The sequence below is a fragment of the Triticum dicoccoides genome, chromosome 6B (assembly GCF_002162155.2).
Source record: "Triticum dicoccoides isolate Atlit2015 ecotype Zavitan chromosome 6B, WEW_v2.0, whole genome shotgun sequence".
NCBI classification, from domain to species: domain Eukaryota; kingdom Viridiplantae; phylum Streptophyta; class Magnoliopsida; order Poales; family Poaceae; genus Triticum; species Triticum dicoccoides.
This window is the reverse complement of record NC_041391.1, coordinates 1,344,793-1,361,493: the sequence shown is the minus strand read 5'-3', so window position 1 is coordinate 1,361,493 and position 16,701 is coordinate 1,344,793.

Here is a 16,701-nt window from a genome sequence, read left to right as displayed (position 1 = left end):
ACATAGTAGTATTAAAATTTATGAAACAAATAACAAGCAATGCCACAGTTGGGCGTCTTAGCGACACCACATAAAGGGCTTTAAAAGAAATGCCACAGTCGGGCGTCTGAGCGACACCACATAAAGGGCTTTAAAAGAAATGCCACAGTCGGGCGTCTGAGCGACACCACATAGAGGGCTTTAAAAGAAATGCCACAATCGGGCGTCTGAGCGACACCACATAAAGGGCTTTAAAAGAAATGCCACAGTCGGGCGTCTGAGCGACACCACATAAAGGGCTTTAAAATAAACGATCATAGTGAATATCCCGGAGGTAGAACCATCCCAGAGATACTCGATAATAACAATAATATCACGGGTTAGTCAACAATAATAATAATCAAAATTATCACAAGTCACAGGTAGTAGTTCCAGTTCTGGTTGACAGTTTCACCTCCGAAGACCGACACTAAGACCGACACCTGACCCATCCCAGACTGTAATCCTTAACCATGGACACGGCTATTCGAATAGGTTTATTCTCTGCAGAGGGTGTACTCTTTACCCACGAGTAACGGATTTCTTTAGTCCATCGGGACTAATTCCGTCTACGGTCTTTTTGTTGAAAACACACCTATCTTGCACACACCAGCTTAACTCACACGTGTCTGGAATCACCCACGACACCTGTCAAGCAAACTTTAAGTGGGGAGGCTACAACCTCGTGTAGCATGGGATCAAATTTATATCGCGCGCTCTAAGGGGTGGCCTCCCCTCTCGTTCCCAACCGAAAACACCCATGCCCCCGGACCAGGTGGCCTGCCTACCAGCTACAACCGGTATCTTCCACCATGGCCTCTCTGTACGGTGTGTGCTAGACAGAGGTTGACAACTTACTGAACCGTACTCTACTTGCTGTAGAGACGAGTGGTAGTACGAAACAAGTATGGGGGTTACTGGCACAAGACTCGATCTACGGTCGACTCAGGAGGTTTAAGTATTCCCTGCATGGTTAGTATAACGAATATATTTCGTCCGACAGAGTCACCGCTCATATCACCTTACCATGCCATACCAGACATAACCGTCCCGACAGAGACCGGCGACAAACTCATGCCTACCCAAGGCAGAGGTTTTCCCGGGTTCCTGCCGGTAGGCATGCAAGGCACATGAGGGTGATTATCATCACAAGTGTGTTCATTTACAACAGCATGGAAATCACTAATATGCACTCATGCATATGATCATACTACATGAAATAACAAGTCCTTCGAAATGCGGTGGTGTTATAAATGTATCAACGATCACACCAAAATATTATGCCGGGATTCAGAATGCTTGCCTTCAATGTGTGGAAAGGCAGGGTGCACTCCAAAACTTGAAACTTTTCTCCTCTCTTCAAAAATCCTATTTTAGCAATATAAAAGAATTAACACACAAAAATAAAAACAGCACCAAAAGTTGTTCTGAAAATATTTCAAATATATCTTAAAATAAACTAGGTGAAATTTGAGAGAGGTAGGAAAAAGAATCATTTCATTTGGAGTTGTATTTAAAAAGTTATAGCCAGTCAAAGTTCTGGTCAAAATCTGTTATTTAAATAAAACAGAAAAGAAAACGTTTCGGAGGGGAATACGCTTTCGGAGCAGGGGAAACGTACTGGGGGGATTACGCCTTCACTTAATCCCACGTGGACAGGCACGGGGTCGCTGACAGTGAGTCCAGAGAGTCCCACTAGTCAGGTTTGACTAGTCTCTCTTTCCCCCTCCTTCCCCTGTCCCGAGCGGAGGCGGAGCTCAGGCGATCGTCGCCGACGACTGGCAGCTCTTCGCGGGGCCCCGAGGGCGGGGATGGATGAGCCACTCCAGTGCGGTCCTCCCGGTGGTTGCCAGGCCGGTGGGGACGGAGGGAGCTGCCGGCGGCGAGCTTCGCGGCGGAGGAGGCTTCGGGGGTGGAGTGAAAATTCTCCCGCAGTGAGCCCCGATCGAAATCGAGTAGAGGGAAAGGTTCACGAGAGGATGAGGAAGCTCTTGGTGGAGAGAACGGAGAGGGGGAGGCCCTGGTGGTGCCGGAATGGCCAGGGCAGTGGCGAAGGCCACGGTTGCCGGAGATGAGGAAGGAGGCTTCCCCGGGTCGATTGGCTTCCAATGGGGGTCCTCGGGAGGTGGCTTGGGACTGCCTGCGTGCGGAGATGAGCTCGAGGCTCCTTTTATAGGCGTGGCAAGGCGGTTCCGCGGCGGCTGTGGATAAGCTCTCCGGCGACCGCCATTGTGTAGCTGCAGGGCATCGTGGCGGCGACGAGCGCTAGGGGACATGCTTGGGGATGAGCACGCACTGCTCCTGGAGGCAGGTGGCGAGCGGAGGAAGGTTCGGCGGCGCCGACATGGGCAGAGGCTGTCGGGCGGCTGCGGCGGCTAGCTCTTGGCCTGCCGGGCGTGGCGAGGGGCGGCTTGGCGTGTTGCAGTGAGAAGGGAAGCGCGTGGCGTGGTGCTGCAGAGCGGGCCAAAACCGTGGGGCCAGCGTGTCGGCTCGGCGCACGTGCGTGCCAAACGCACGCTCTGCTCGCGTCCTGGGCGTGCACGGGATGTGCTCGACGTAATGGCAGAGCATGCTACAGAGCTTGGGTGAGGCTGGCATTTAGCAGATCTAGGTTAGGAGCAACTGGGAGTCTAGTGGACATGCTAGTTTGATCAGAGGTGCAAGCTCACAGTGCAATGCCAAAACTCATGTCAAAACTGGTCATGCCTACAGGGTGCTCGATAGAATGCCACATGCACCTAGGCATCTCTTGGGGTAGCAAAAACTTCCAGGTTGGGGTCTCTTTAGATGTACAAGAGGGTGGTGAGGTTAGTTTGTGAAAAGCACAAACTTGTTAGTGCAAGTTTTGCAAAACTACATTTCTGGACAGGAAATAAATGACATTATTTCATGAACCAAAATTAATCCAATGGGTACATGCTCCTGGATTTAGGGGTTTTGTAGGGCTATATACAAGTAGGAGAACGCACAAGATCATTGGAGCAAAAATAAATAGGGTTCCAGTAGAAATCACCAGGCTGGACCAGAATGAAAATGAGGTTGATTCACTCAATATTTTCAAAGAACAGCACTAGGTTTTTGCATAATGTTGAATCATATGCTACTAACAATATCCCATAATTTTGGTGGAGGACAGAAAGAAATATTTAAATGGGTTGTAGTGCAAAATGCACTCTGGACCAGAGAAGAAAAATTGAGTGTAGAGCTCAAAATATCCAATGAATGAAATATATTATTGCACAAAAGTGATTTAGAGACATCACATGATATCTCCAAATTTTGGTGAAATTATTAGTTAAATATATAAAATGGTTGTAGTTCAAAAAGAGCTCCAAATTTTAAAACAAGTCATTTAATGAATAAAGCTCAGGGTGAAATAATTTAATAAATAAATCTCCTGATTGAGAGATGTTTTTTTTAAATGAGAGGGAAAATAAGTCCAATATATTTTGGAAGGATCCACTTGGGAAAAATTTCTTAATATTAAAATAAAAGTTTTGAAATCAACAGAGATATACTTGCATGCAAAAAAATTTAAACTCTTGGCAAAATTTTAATAACTAAAACCTGGTTAAATTTTTGGGGTGTTACAGTATTGAGTTGTAATTCTTGAGTTGTAAGAAAATAAAAGTGTGATGATCATCATTATAAGAGCATTGTCCCAGTGAGGAAAGGATGATGGAGACTATGATTCCCCCACAAGTCGGGATGAGACTCTGGACGAAAAAAAAAGACAGGAAAAACGGCCAAAAAAAAGAGAAAAAAAGGCCCAAATAAAAAAATAAAAAAATGAGAGAAAAAGAGAGAAGGGACAATGCTACTATCCTTTTACCACACTTGTGCTTCAAAGTAGCACCGTGATCTTCGTGATAGAGAGTCTCCTATGTTGTCACTTTCATATACTAGTGGGAATTTTTCATTATAGAACTTGGCTTGTATATTCCAATGATGGGCTTCCTCAAAATGCCCTAGGTCTTCGTGAGCAAGCGAGTTGGATGCACACCCACTTAGTTTTTTTTGTTGAGCTTTCATATGCTTATAGCTCTAGTGCATTCGTTGCATGGCAATCCCTTCTCACTCACATTGATATCTATTGATGGGCATCTCCATAGCCCGTTGATACGCCTAGTTGATGTGAGACTATCTTCTCCCTTTTTGTCTTCTCCACAACAACCATTCTATTCCACATATAGTGCTATATCCATGGATAACGCTCATGTATTGCGTGAAGATTGAAAAAGTTTGAAAATGTCAAAAGTATGAAACAATTGCTTGGCTTGTCATCGGGGTTGTGCATGATTTAAATATTTTGTGTGGTGAAGATAGAGCATAGCCAGACTATATGATTTTGTAGGGATAACTTTCTTTGGCCATGTTATTTTGAGAAGACATGATTGCTTAGTTAGTATGCTTGAAGTATTATTATTTTTATGTCAATATGAACTTTTGTCTTGAATCTTTCGGATCTGACTATTCATATCACAATTAAGAAGAATTACAATGAAATTATGCCAAATAGCATTCCGCATCAAAAATTATCTCTTTTATCATTTACCTACTGGAGGACGAGCAGGAATTAAGCTTGGGGATGCTTGATACGTCTCGAACGTATCTATAATTTTTGATTGCTCCATGCTATATTATCTACTGTTTTGGGCAATATTGGGCTTTATTATCCACTTTTATATTATTTCTAGGACTAACCTATTAACCAGAGGCCCAGCCCAGATTTGCTGTTTTTTGCCTATTTCAGTGTTTCAAAAAAAAAGGAATATCAAACGGAGTCGAAACGGAATGAAATCAACTGGAGAAGTTATTTTTGGAAGGAAAGCTACCGGATGGACTTGGACCCCACGTCAGGAAAGGAGGGAGGTGGCCACGAGGGTGGGGGGTGCGCCCACCCCCCTAGGGCGCGCCCCCTGCCTTGTGGGGCCCCTGAAGCTCTACCGACGTACTTCCTTCACCCATATATGCTCACGTACCCTAAAACATCAAAAACGGAGAATAGATCGGGTGTTCCGCCGCCACCAGCCTCCAGAGCCACGGAAAACCAATCGGGACCCTGTTCCGGCACCCTGCCGGAGGGGGGAACCCTCACCGGTGGCCATCTTCATCATCCCGGCGCTCTCCATGACGAGGAGGGAGTAGTTCACCCTCGGGGCTGAGGGTATGTACCAGTAGCTATGTGTTTCATCTCTCTCTCTCTCTCGTGTTCTTGATTTGGCACAATCTTGATGTATCACGAGCTTTGCTATTATAGTTGGATCTTATGTTCCTTCTCCTCCTCTACTCTCCTGTAATGAATTGATTTTTCCCCTTGAAGTAATCTTATCGGATTGAGTCTTTAAAAATTTGAGAACACTTGATGTATGTATTGCGGTGCGTATCTATGGTGACAATGGGATATCACGTGATTCACTTGATGTATGTTTTGGTGATCAACTTGCGGGTTCCGCCCATGAACCTATGCATAGGGGTTGGTACACGTTTTCGTCGTGATTCTCCGATAGAAACTTTGGGGCACTCTTTGAGGTTCTATGTGTTGGATAAATAGATGAATCTGAGATTGTGTGATGCATATCGTATAATCATACCCATGGATACTTGAGGTGACATTGGAGTATCTAGGTGACATTAGGGTTTTGGTTGATTTGTGTCTTAAGGTGTTATTCTAGTACGAACTCTAGGGCTGTTTGTGACACATATAGGAATAGCCCAACGGATTGATTGGAAAGAATAACTTTGTGGTGGTTTCGTACCCTACCATAATCTCTTCGTTTGTTCTCCACTATTAGTGACTTTCGAGTGACTCTTTGTTGCACGTTGAGGGGAAGGTTATATGATCCAATTATGTTATTATTGTTGAGAGAACTTGCACTAGTGAAAGTATGAACCCTAGACCTTGTTTCCTAGCATTGCAATACCGTTTATGCTCACTTTTATCGCTTGCTACATTGTTGTTTTTATATTTTCAGATTACAAATACCTATATCTACCATCCATATTGCACTTGTATCACTATCTCTTCGCCGAACTAGTGCACCTATACAATTTACCATTGTATTGTGTGTGTTGGGGACACAAGAGACTCTTTGTTATTTGGTTGCAGGGTTGTTTGAGAGAGACCATCTTCATCCTACGCCTCCCACAGATTGATAAACCTTAGGTCATCCACTTGAGGGAAATTTGCTACTGTCCTACAAACCTGTGCACTTGCAGGCCCAACAACGTCTACAAGAAGAAAGTTGTGTAGTAGACATCAAGCCCTAGTTGATACATGAGCTATTCGAGCATACAAAACAGAATGTTTATTTGAAGGTTTAGAATTTGGCACATACAAATTTCCTTGGAACGGCAGGTAGATACCGCATATAGGAAGGTATAGTGGACTCATATGGAATAACTTTGGGGTTTAAGGGATTGGATGCACAAGCAGTATTCCCGCTTAGTACAAGTGAAGAAGGATACCACCCCATCATACCATATCACAACCATTTTAATAGCATGTTGGCACGCAAGGTAAACCATTATAACTCATAGCTAATCAAGCATGGCACGAGCAACTATCTTATATATTTACTAATTGGAGGCACCTTTCAAGATCTCTCATTAATCCACATCATCAAATTAATTACACCGTTAGATTTTAGAATTTATGGTCAGGATAAAAAGAAAACTTGCGTAACACAGATAGTTCCCTACCGCAAAAAAGATGCATTTGCCATGTGCAACATTTTTGTATACAAAACTAATAAAGCCTTCATATGTTCATCAAAATAAAAAAGATAGCCTCACGTGAAAAGAGAAACACATTCAAACGTCCTAGTTGATTACCCGCATTAAAATAAAAAAAAGAGCGCCTCATGTCCAAAAGAAAAGGAAAGCTCTCCATAAAAAGTCTTACGTAAAAAGGGAAATAAATCCAAATGACACGCTTATAACGCATACCTTTATAATTCTCATATGTTAATCAAAATAAAAAGGGACAGCCTCACGTCAAAAGAAGGAAAGCTTCAATCTGACCTGCACCTTTCAAGTTCTCTCCGTGAAGAACAAGTACAACGTAAAAAAGAGAAACAAATTCACATGGTCCAGCTGATTACCTGCATCAAAATAAAAGAAGGACCGCCTCACATAAAAAAAAGGAAAGCCTCTCCATAAAAGTCCAACGTAAAAAAGGGATGGAAATCTAAACGACCTTTTAAAGTTCTTATTTGTTTATAAAAAAAGGAGAGCCTCGCGTCATAACAAAAGGAAAGCTTCCAGCTGACCCGCACTTCCCAATTTCTCTCAGTGCAGAAGAAGTCCAACGTAAAAAGGTGAAAGAAATTCAAGTCACCCGGCTGAACCAAAAAAAAAAAGAAATCCCAATGTTTCAAGTTCTCTTATTAATCCGAATTATGGAAAAAAATTACAGTATTCGATTGAGCAGTTTATGTAAAAGAAAAAACCTGCGTAACGCATGTGATCCCATCCCACGGAAAAGGCATGACACGTCCAACGTTATTAATTTTTTTTAGGGGTACATGTTCAACATTATTAGTGGTATACAAAACAAATAAATTATCCATCCATTCCCTCAATCAAATAAAAGTAGAGTCCCGCGTCCAAAAAAAAGGGAAAGCCACCATCCATAGTAAGTCCAACGAAAAAGTGAAATAAATCCATATACGACCCTGCTAATTACCCATAAAAGCCTCCATCAATAAAATATTCTTCCTATTTAAAAAAGTTATTGTGCCGATCACAATCACTATGGACTCCTCTACATGGCCGCAGCCTGCTGCTGGCTCATATCATGAAGTGATGGCGTCGACCAATTAGCATGAGGAGCTCCTCCTGTACGCCGCTAGATGCTAAATGAGCTCTAGCATTGATTATACTAGAAGAAAGCCCGTGCGTTGCAACGGGACCACATTAACTTTAAGAGTTCAATATTACGACATTGGCGACCTTTTTTACCATCAAATCCTCACACACACACCCTCCTCCCTCTTTCTCACTCTCTCTCCCCCTCTCCCTCTCTCTAACACACACACATATCCATCTTATTGGGTACGGGACCATAATCCATCTATTTCACACACACACGCTAGTGCATAACAATATGGATTATGTGTATTATATTTGCCACCAAAACTGAGGGAATTAATTTCATGTAAATCGGCCAGCCACAGCTCCAAGAATATGCGGAGGAGGTGGCCTGGGTCAGCGTTGGCGCCGTCCGATGCGTGCCACGGGCCCGCTTCCAAGTGCACGTGCAATGCATGTCTTCACAAATATTATAACCAAATGTGAGAAATCACATACTAACACGATGTTGCAATCAATTTGTAATTAAAGAAGCCAAAATTCTTTTTTCTTAAACCAGAATTCCTTATGCTAGATTTTAAACAAACCCCACAATAACATGATCAATTTTTTTGCTCTACTTATCACCTAATTAAGCAAATGCATGACTTATGAAGCGGATAAGAAATCATGTTAACTTGGAACTAAAATTCCAACAAAAGAGTGAGGAACAAACCTTGTTATCATTGCTCTGAAGTCTGAACCTCCCCCTATTTGTTAGTGAAATGTGAGTATGCTTCGAAGATAATAATTTCTTATGCAACATATGCTTTTACATCTGAAAGAGCTACAAAATATGTTGACCTACCTATGTGCACTTCCTAAATCAAGCGGGTAAAATTATTTCTATCGGCAATATAAAATACGAAACATTAGTTCGAATTGAATAATACAGCAGAATTGTCATTTCTGACTTTTCATCAATCACTGAATATGAAAGAAAGGGACAATGTCCACTAACCATGCAAATATTCTGACCATGGGATATTTAGGCTGGCGTATATGGGAAATCAAAGCTAAAAATGACTCGATGAGTTAGGGATACATCAATAAATATTGTAAAAAGTGATAAAAACAAATCTGCAGCAACTCGCGACCCCACGAACTCGTATTTGCAATGAGAAAGTTAGTGAGGCCGCCACGGTAGGCTAGCACCAAGGGACAAGGGCAACAACCGCCTTCCCATCCAACCTACTGATTCTGCTAGCGCTACTTTCATCCGAAGCCCATGAGTACCGCTAGTGTGTTGCCACGTACGGAGAAACTACGAACTGAAATTTTCATCCAAATCATGAAAAATGTTAATGTTCCTCTCCTCTGCCATCCCTCGTGTGAACATACCCAATTCGTGGTTGGCTCGCTACATTCAGCGTAGCTCTGATGTGCACTGCCTCGCTCTTGATTAGTTGCCGCAGTGCCACGCATCTACGCCAACAAGCTGGGGAAACAAATGCAAATGTTACATCGAGTCAAAATCAACCATCCCACAATCGTAACAATAGAAAATATAATAACCAAAATTTAACAGAAGAACTACTGCTTGGCTTCCAGATCCTTCTCGATAGCCCTTGATCTGGCTGCTGAGCTTCTCCTAGCCGCCTCAACATCACGCCATTACCAAACATGTAGTGGATGCCTAGTGGGACAAGGATTAAGAAATAACATGAGGTGAAAAATACGATGGCTGTCAATTCCATAAAAGGATCCAAGTAATTTGAAAAAACAGATCGGGAGCATCTTGTATAATCTCAAAAAAGCAACTAAAAATATGATAAATGAATTGATGAAAATCAGCCCCTGCTCTCATTCATGCTCGCTTTTGTAATGGGAGGCAAGGAATGGGGATACCGGGAGAAGAAAGGATCACATGGACGGCAAGCCTCCACCACCGGCAAGTGGGGTTGCTTCACATCCAATCTCCACGGCCGCCGCCTCCATGGGGACGAACTCCCATGTTCACAACCGGGCTCCCAATCAGCCGCTGCCTCGCCGACCTTGACGACGAAGTAGTCCCTCCCTTCGATCCCATTCGCAACGGAGGCAACACCCATCCCAGCGGACGGGTCCGCGGTGAGATCCCTACTGGATTGTGGTCGCGCGTCCCCAAACCTCACCGTGGGACAAATGAGAGGGTGCCGTTGCCATGGTCAGGCTTGGATGGGGAAAGGAGGCGACATAGCAGCAACGGCGCCTTCGCCGGGATTGGTGGCGACGGCGGCGGCGAGCGAGCGGGAGGATGGCGGCGGCGAGAGAGTAGGAGGGTGGTGGCGGCAGTCCATCGGCCGCCGTGACGTGAGAGGAGGATGGGGATGGGGCCACCATCTGGACGTATGGAGCAGTCGAGAGGAGGGGAAGCAGGCGGCTGGGTTTTTCCATCGTGCGGGGTTTGGGGGAGGTCAAAGGAGAGGGGTTTTTTCGTGCGGGAGGCAGAGCAACGAGGGCGGATGTAGGGAGACGGGATGCGGTCGGTTGGCAGGAAAAGGAAAGCTACACATTTTTTTAGGCAGTAGAGATGATTGATGATAAGAAAGGGAAAATCACATCAATATAAGGAAATATCCCATCAATACTTGATTGGAAAATCACATCAATATAAGGAAATATCCCATCAATACTTGATTGGTTGCGATTTATTTTTTAAATGGTAACTAATATGATGGGTTTATGTGGGTGGTGAAGCAAAAAGGCAGGTGGGAGGGAGACGAGATAAAATCAGCGAAAGTGGTGAGGCGAAATAAAACCAGTGAAAAATAACCGGCGGACTATTCACCAACTGCTCCATTAGGAGTTGAGATTTATTATTATGTATGCACACAATACTATTCTTTTGGTAGAAATACTACTTTGAATGACATGCTTGCGATTGATGAGTTAGACGGATTCACATGATATTCTTGGCGTGGTGCGGATTGATAATACCTATTACATACGTGTGTGCATGTCTTTATTTTGGCCTTATCAGATAGAGAAAATTATACCAGTTAAAGCATCTTTGAAAATCCGTAGTTGTACAGTAACAAATAAAATCTTGATGTATCATTCGCCAGAAAGATCTCATACAAACACATTATTATGTATGTGATATATATATATATATATATATATATATATATATATATATATATATATATATATATATATGTGTGTGTGTGTGTGTGTGTGTGTGTGTGTTTGGTTGGAATGCAAAGTATTAAAAAACAGGAACAATCATAATAGAAATTCTTTCAGATTTTTTGGGTATGCACAACTTCAATCCGAATAATCTATCACATATTTCCGCTACTGTATTAATCATAAAATAAAATTTGAAGAAGAATATTGCTTAAGATAAAAATTTAAAATCTGAATAATGTATGGCTCAAGAAGGTATGCGAAAATAGAATCTGTTATTTATATTTTTGCTACAGTTTCACATGTGTTTTTAGATAGATCCGACCATATTTCGGAGGCAAAACGTAGCTGTTTTTTTTTCAGGTAGCAAAAGGAAAAGAACATATATGCTACAACAGGGAACTTTATTATATACCTATTAGAAACTTATATGTAACAAATACATGATACATGCAACAACTTTTGAATTCATAACCTTGTTGTCAACCAATATAATAATGATAATCAATTATAATAATTTCATATTATTGTCCAACATTTGTAATAGGTACACACTTTGTCCTATATAATATTACAAGTGCTAGCCCGTGCAGATGCACGGGTTGACGACTAGTGATCTCTAATTGTCATTGCAAACATGTTTATTCATAATAGGCTGAATCAGGAACGATGAACTCATCATATTTACAAAAACAAGAGAGGTCGAGTTCATACCAGCTTTTCTCATCTCAATCAGTCCATCATTTATCATCATAATTGCCTTTCACTTGCACGACCGAACGATGTGAATAATAATAAGAGTGCACGTGCATTGGACTAAGTTGTAATCTGTGAGCATTCAATAAACAGGAGAAGACAAGGCATATGGGCTCTTGGTTAAGTCAACAAGAATGCATATAAGAGCCACTTCAACAATTTTATTAAGGTCTTCTCCTATAGATCCCCAAAGAAAAGAAAAGAAATAAAACTATTTACACGGGAAAGCTCCCAACAAGCAAAAGAAGAACGGGAAATATTTTTGTGTTTTCTTATAATTAATACTACTACAACAAGAAAAGTGAACTAACCAAAAGCTATCACTAATATTATTTTTTTGTTTTCTTTTTTTTCCCTTAAGGTTTAACAAACACACAAGAAGAAAGCAAGAAAAAGAAAATAAACTAGCATGTATATTACAGTGAAAAAGTATGAGCACCGACATCTAGCAATGAGTGTGTGAACATAAATGTAATGTCGGTGGGAAATACATACTCCCCTAAGCTTAGGCTTTTGGCCTAAGTTGGTTTATTGCCAGGGATAGCCTGTCGGATATCCGTAGGTGTAGCTGGGGTCGTATTGTGATGAAGAGGACTCTGACTGCCACTGGCTGGCAGCCACCTCCGGATCCCAAAAGTAATCAGACTGCCGTGAAGGCTCTAATTGTGGTTCCGGCTCCGGGGTTGGTGTAGGATTCCGGTAGGCTTGAATGGCCGCCCACAGAACGAGATACGGACCTTCAGATAAATTAAACAAGGAAGGAGCAGGCATGGTAATAGTCTCAGGATGATGTTTATCCAAGAACAACTTGTATTTAAGCTCCCCTTCCCTATTCTTAACAATAAAGTCATTCGCTACCATACTCTTATAATCTAAATAAGCACTTGGCAGTAATTTTTCTTCTTTCTCATAGAGCCTAATAGGTATGTCATAATACGCAGCAAGGCGTGAAGCGTAAATACCTCCAAAGATGGGGCCTTTTGTACGGTTCAAACTTAACCGTTTAGCAATAATTCCGCCCATACTAACAGTGTTATCGGAAAATAAGCCATGGAACAAGATGATAATATCAGGAACACTAAGGTTTCCATAGTTTCCACGACCAATCAAGCAACGACTAGCAAATATGGCAAAGTAGCGTAAAACAGGAAAATGTATGCTAGTGATTCTTGCATCAGAAACCTTCCTGGTTTCCCCCACAATAATAGTGTCAATAAATCCATCCACATCTTTACGATGTGGTTCATCTAAAGTACCCTCGAAGGGTATTTTGCAAACCTCGCAAATTCATCTAGTGGCATCTTTTTAACAACATCATACAAATGAAACTCTACTGAAGGAGGTAATTTCTTAGGAAAATAGTAGAAGTTTTGCACAAAAGTATTAGTGAGTAAGAGATACTGATGACGTTAGTCGTGGAGGAAGTCGGTGAGGCCAGCATTCTCAGCCAATGAATAGAAATCATCGTAAATCGCGTCTACTCTCAAGAAATCATCGAAAGGCCATTCACACGGCCGGACCTCCGCGGTGCGAGGCAAATTAAATTTGGGCCTCTGTGCTTCTTCATTTTGCTTTTCCTTCAAGCTTCGGCTCGATGAGCCCCTCAAAAATCTCTTCATCATTTTCTGAAATATTCTGAAATTTTTAGTAACTTCAAATAAAAGCGAACCAAACTCAATAAAATTGATAGCATCTACTCCTACAAGTGCCTAGAGGATATATCATGTACTAGAACTACTTGGAACCATATAAATTTGACATGCAATCTCAAGAACATGGTCACCTAGGAAGCACAAATTTGCAATGAATAAAGCACTAGAGCAAAAACTAATTGGACCAATGGAGGAGTCACATACCAAGGAACAATCCCCTCAAGCAGTTTTGTGAGAAGTGCTTTGAGCAAGGAGATCGAAAATAACAGCAAAGTGAGCTAGAACTCGTGCTTGAGCTGGATATTGGTGTTTGTGGGAGGAAGAAGAACTGTATGGGTGCATGAATAAGTGGAGGAGGACCACCGTGGGCCCACGAGGCTGGGGGGCACGCCCTCCACCCTCGTGGCCAGGTGGTTGACCCCCCTGCTATGTTCTCAGTTCCATAAATCCTTAAATTTTCTAGAAAAAATCATATTCCATTTTCAGGGCATTTGGAGAATTTTTATTTTCGGGGTATTTTTATATTGCACAGATAAATCAGAAAAAAGATAGAAAAAAATACTATTTTTACTTTATTTCAACTAAATAACAGAAAGTATAAAGAGGGTACAGAAGGTTGTGCCTTCTAGTTTCATCCATCTCATGCTCATCAAAAGGAATCCACTAACAAGGTTGATCATGTCTTGTTAACAAACTCATTCCGAATAACATGAACCGGAGAAATTGCGAATAACACTATGTTACCTCAACAGGGATATGCACATCCCCAATAATAAGAATATCACATTTCTTCTTGACAGTAGGAAGAGGAAATTCAAAACCTCCAAATACAATTGATGGAACTTTTCCAATAGAATTGATACTATAAACTTGAGGTTGTTTCACCGGAAAGTGTACCGTGTGCTCATCACTATTAACATGAAAAGTGACATTGCCTTTGTTGCAATCAATAACAGCCCCTCCAGTATTCAAAAAAGGTCTTCCAAGAATAATAGACATACTATCGTCCTCGGGAATATCAAGAATAACAAAGTCCGTTAAAATAGTAACGTTTGCAACCACAACAGGCACATCCTCACAAATACCGACAGGTATAGCAGTTGATTTATCAGCCATTTGCAAAGATATTTCAGTAGGTGTCAACTTATTAAAATCAAGTCTACGATATAAAGAGAGAGGCATAACACTAACACCGGCTCCAAGATCACATAAAGCAGTTTTAACATAGTTTCTTTTAATGGAGCATGGTAAAGTAGGTACTCCTGGATCTCCTAGTTTCTTTGGTATTCCACCCTTAAAAGTGTAATTAGCAAGCATGGTGGAAATCTAAGCTTCCGGTATCTTTCTTTTATTAGTGACAATTTCTTTCATATACTTAGCATAAGGATTAATTTTGAGCATGTCCATTAGTCACATACGCAAAAAGATAGGTCTAATCATTTCAGCAAAGCGCTCAAAATCCTCATCATCCTTTTTCTTGGATTGTTTGGGAGGAAAAGGCATGGGTTTCTGAACCCATGGTTCTCTTTCTTTACCATGTTTCCTAGCAACAAAGTCTCTCTTATCATAACGTTGATTCTTTGATTGTGGGTTATCAAGATCAACAGCAGGTTCAATTTCTACATCATTATCATTACTAGGTGGAGCATCATCATGAACATCATCATTAGCATTTTCATTAGGTTCATGTTCATTACCAGATTGTGTTTCAGCATCAGACATAGATATATCATTTGGATTCTCAGGTGGTTCAGCAATAGGTTCACTAGAAGTTTGCAAAGTCCTATCATTTTTCTTTTCCTTCCTTTTAGAAGAACTAGGTACATCAATAGTATTTCTCTGAGAATCTTGCTCATTTCTCTTAGGGTGGCCTTCAGGATACAAAGGTTCCTGAGTAATTCTACCAGTTCTAGTAGCCACTCTAACATCATAATCAATTTTCTTACTATTCATTTCATTGAGCAAATCATTTTGAGCCTTAAGTACTTGTTCTACTTGAGTGGTAACCATAGAAGCATGTTTAGTAATAAGTTTAAGTTCACCTCTAACAATAGCCATGTAATTACCCAAGTGTTTAATCATATAAGCATTTTGTTTTAATTGTCTACCAAAATAAGCATTGAAATCTTCTTGCTTAACCATAAAGTTATCAAACTCATCCAAGCATTGGCTAGCAATTTCAGTAGGAGGGATTTCAGCTCTATCATATCTATAAAGAGAATTTACCTTTACTACCTGTGTCGGGTTATCAAGACCATGAGTTTCTTCAATAGGTAATGGATTAAGATCATATGTTTCTTCAATAGGCGGTAAATTAAGACCATGTATTTCTTCAATAGGAAGTAAATTCTTAACATCTTCAGCTTTAATACCTTTTTCTTTCATGGATTTCTTTTCCTCTTGCATATCTTCGGGACTGAGAAATAGAACACCTATCTTCTTCGGAGTTGGTTTAGGAATTGGCTCAGGAGCTGGCTCCGGAAGTGTCCAATTATTTTCATTTTTCAACAAATTATTCAATAGAATTTCAGCATCATCCGATGTTCTTTCCCTGAAAACAGAACCAGCACAACTATCCAGGTATTCTCTGGAAGCATCGGTTAGTCCATTATAAAAGATATCAAGTATTTCATTTTTCTTAAGAGGATGATCAAGCAAAGCAGTAAGTAACTTGAGAAGCCTCCCCCAAGCTTGTGGGAGACTCTCTTCTTCAATTTGCACAAAGTTGTATATTTCCCTCAAAGCAGCTTGTTTCTTATGAGCAGGGAAATATTTAGCAGAGAAGTAATAAATCATATCATGGGGACTACGCACACAACCAGGATCAAGAGAATTAAACCATATCTTAGCATGACCCTTTAATGAGAACGGAAATATTTTAAGGATATAAAAGTAGCGAGATCTCTCATGATTAGTGAATAGGGTGGCTATATCATTTAATTTAGTAAGATGTGCCACAACAGTTTCAGATTCATAGCCATAAAAGGGATCAGATTCGACCAAAGTAATTATATCAGGATCAACAAAGAATTCATAATCCTTATCGGCAACACACATAGGTGAAGTTGCAAAATCAGGGTCAGGTCTCATTCTATCATTAAGCGATTGCTTATTCCATTTAATTAATAGCCTCTTGAGTTCATTGTTACCTTTGCAAGCTAAAATAGCTGCAGAAGCTTCTTTATCAAAAATATAACCCTCAGGAATAACAGGCGTATCTTCATCATCACTTTCATCAATATAATCAGTTTCAATAGTTTCTTTCTCTCTAGCCCTAGCAATTTGTTCATCAAGAAATTCACCAAGTGGCACA